Source organism: Buceros rhinoceros, unplaced genomic scaffold (genome assembly GCF_000710305.1).
Source record: "Buceros rhinoceros silvestris isolate BGI_N320 unplaced genomic scaffold, ASM71030v1 scaffold16500, whole genome shotgun sequence".
Lineage (NCBI taxonomy): Eukaryota > Metazoa > Chordata > Aves > Bucerotiformes > Bucerotidae > Buceros > Buceros rhinoceros.
Window position 1 is genome coordinate 8,462 of NW_010389175.1, and position 3,776 is coordinate 12,237.

The window sequence follows — 3,776 nt, forward strand, 5'->3', positions numbered from 1 at the left end:
CCTGCCTGCACATCCTGTCCTGCCTCACAGGGAGCACTGGGGAGCCGCTCCAGTTCCCTCTCCATGTCCTGCGTCTCCACTCTGGCAGCACCACGGGGCGGGATGCAGCACCACCGCCATTCCCAGTGCTGGAGGCCACTTCCCAACCTGTGTGGTCCATCAGAGAAACCCGAGGGATGCGCGTGGCAGAGGCAGAGCTGGTGCATTACGTCTGGAGGCTGGCAGCAGTGCAGGCAGGCCCCGGTGCTCGGCGCAAGCCGAGTGTTAGCCAGCTCGCTGGAGAACAGCCCCCGGGCTGGCACCGCGCTGCACCGGAGCTGCCAACTCGAAAGGCAGGAAGGAAGGAAGGATGGAAGCAGGAACCAGACAGCGAAGCACTGGAACTAGCAGAAAGATGGGACGGAAAAGTCACAGCAGAGAGCGAGTAGCACAGGCACGTCCCCTCCCCACACTGGGTAGAAGCCCCTTGCAATGGCCAACAGCTCGTTAGCAATCGGGGTCTGGCGCTGGGGGACACGGGGCACAGCCGCCTGTCCACAGCAAAGGGCTGGCGACGCACAGGGACAGCCCCAGCACAGACACATAACCGGAACACTTCTGCTTTCTGCTCTGCCCAGCGAGGGAGGAGAAGGCTACGAGGAGGCGCAGCCGAGAGCTACCAGCCCTCCTGCCCTGACTGCTCGTCCAAAAGGGCCCAGCCTTGGCTATGTCACCGTGTTTCTGCATGGCCCTCGTTCATCTGCGCACCCAGAGTGCCTCAGCCCTCCACATCCTGCTTGTTGCTTACACTGCGCTTCAACAGTGCCAGGGAGAAAAACGGGACGAGGGCACGTCCTCTTTATTCTCCTGCCCAGCTGCGCCAGAGCCTCGGGTGCTCCCATCTCCCAGCCCAGCCCCGCTCACCCATCAGCCAGACCACGCTGGAGGAGCCGGCGTTTTGCAAAGCTGTAACTCCTGATCTTCCTCCGACAGCAGAATGGGGAGCCAGCGTGGGATTTCTGGGGGAGGGCGGGAGCGAAAAGAGATGTGCACAGTCACAGCAGGAAAATCAACCAGCAAATGAGAGAGAAGCAGCTTTGAGCCTGGAGAGACAAGGCAGCACTCTCCAGGGCACAGCAGCAGGGAGAGAGGCAGAGGCACCAGCAGCTGGTGAATCCAAGGCCGGGAGTGGTGGGGAAATGGGGAATGGTGCACTGAGCCACCCCAGGAACGCCTCTTCTCTCCTGCAGCCCCAGCAAAACACAGCACCGCTCGTGCGTGACTAGGGAGCACATCCATTACTAGAGTTAAACATTAATTGCAGATGATGCTTTTTAAGACAGAACAAAGAGATCACCTCGCTTTTCCCCAGTGAGCAAAAATTCCTGCCTCCAGCCATAAGATGCTAGTAACACAACTGCACCCTGTGGCAAACACTGGCCGCTCCATGCCCCTTCCCCTGGCTCCAGCATTAGTAGGGACCAAGGAATCTCTGGCTTCCCATGCCAGATGTCCAAGATGAAGATGAAGGACAGTGCTCAGCACCAATCAACCAGCTGGGGATTTTTTTTTAAGCAAATCTCTCTAAAAGCATCCTAAAACCAGGTGCACCATGACATTCAGAGGGGGTCTGAACCCTGTGTCTTGATGATGCAAAACCAATGCACTCCTCCAAAGGGCTTAAAAGCATCCCTGATGTTACACCATGGTCTGGTTTCTGACATCACTGCCCTCCCCATCACTCACTGGTCCCCACAAGCTGCACCCAGGACAGGCTCTGCCTCAGCAGCACGTGAAACAAGTCTCGTAATGTCATGGGCCCTGTTTCAGAGGATGTCTTGGCTCCATCACGAGGCTTGAGAGAAGGTCTGCAGCTCCCTCCGAAAGCTTTCAGCTGGTGTCCTCCATAGGAGTGGGATGGTTAAGGCTACCCCGCAGTCACAGCCGGCTTCCACACTGCATATAGAACCCCCAGGTTGGTGTTCCTGTGGCAGCCAGCACCCTTCAACTGAAAATATGTTTTTCTTCCACCACAGGGAACATTTTCTAAGTCACTCACATAAAGAAAAAAAAACTATGATAAGGCTAATTCAGACTCGCAAACCTGGTAATTAAAACCGCAAAGGCCTAAGGGGACGAGGAGAGGCCACGGAGGAAGAAAGCAGCATGGATTATCCCCCATCTGCTTTCAGGTACCCTTGTCTCCCACAGGAAGCACCGGCCAGGCCTGGGGAGCATCACCCCCCGCCAAGGAGTTCATGCTTGAGTCACCACTCTCTGCACTGACAGCAACAACCAGCTTGACTTTCCTTTGTGGTGCAAAGTGTCCTGCGTGCACCAGCCACGTGCTCGAATGGAACCCTCCAGAAGATGGGAGTCTGAAGGGCAGGGAGAGGACAGGTCACCCCCTGCAGCTGGAGTGCTGTGACATGCCCAGGGGTGAAGACGAAAGGACGGGGAGAGGGGCCCATCTCATCAGCCCTCTGGGTCCCAGTGGGGATCGCTCCTTTGAGCGGAGCCTGCTCAGGGCTCCAATGCTGCAGCAGAGCCACCAGCCACCTCCTCTCCTCTGCTAACACCAGCAGGACTAGCTCAGGGCTGACCCCAACGCAGGAGCAAAAGCAAAAAACCCCGGAGGACACAAAATGCAGTTTCTGAATTTAAAAAGGAAAAATAAACTGGGGCACAGGTGCTCAGTTACTCTGGTGCTTCTGTCAAACGTGCAGCACAGCGGTGCAGGGGGAGCGTGACTCTAACTTTACAGCACGAGCTTAAAACCCAGCAAAACGGGGCAGGCAAAGGGAAGCGAGAGGCAGAGCAGAGGGTGCACAGAGCTCCCAGTGCCAGGTGCCCAGGGGTGGATTTACCAAAGAGCTTGAGCTCCCACTTGGGTTTCTGAGTCTAGGCAGGACTTTGAGTCCTCTCAGCGTTGCCACCCCAGCGCTGTGGCTGGGTTTGCACTCACACATCAGGCACTTCTGACTATCCAGGCCAGGTAGCCTCAAAGCAGAATGTGCTTCACAAAGGTGCCCAGGGCTGCTTACAGAGGGCATCAGCTGCTGCCAGGGCTGTCTTTGCTCAAGGAACCTCTGCCAAGGCCACGACAGCACTAGGGTTTGCGCCAGGGCACGCATTCTGCCTAAACCCCAACGTCACTCATGCAAATGCCCTCTAAAAGCCGTCTTCTGAAGCAGAGCTTGTCATTATGCCCTAGCACACCCCAAGCATGAGCTGCCAGATCGTGAACCTGAGCGGGGGGTTGACCACGTGCCTTGCAGCTACGTGGGGAGCTGCTCTTCCCCCAGCTCTGCCTTTGCACCTCAAGCCAGGGAAGGGACCGCACAGCAAAGCTGGGTCCCCAGCACAGAGCACCGCAGGCAGCAATAGCCTTTCTGCCATTGCGAGTTTCCCTGAGTGATGAAAACTTTCTCATTCCTTGAAATCTCACACAAGAGGGAATTCTGGAGCGAGTTCTGGCAGTCTCAGCTCACTCCAAGTTACGGGAGGGACAGATGCCATCATTATGTTCTGTCCTCCCAGTGCTCCAGGACTCCAAGAGAGCGGAGACTATGACCTGGTGTTCAGCAGCTTCTCTGGGGAGAGGAACCAAGCCATTATTTAGGTCCCACTACCCATTTTTGCTGCACAGTCCAGTTACAACATTGCTTTCCCCCGCAAGTCCATGGTTCAGAGCAGGCAGCTCAGGCCAATACATACTTTCATCAAAAGCAAGCAACAAAGTCTATGTTCCGTGGGCATCAGAAATGAAACGCAGCTTGCAGCCAGACCCTGGCTCA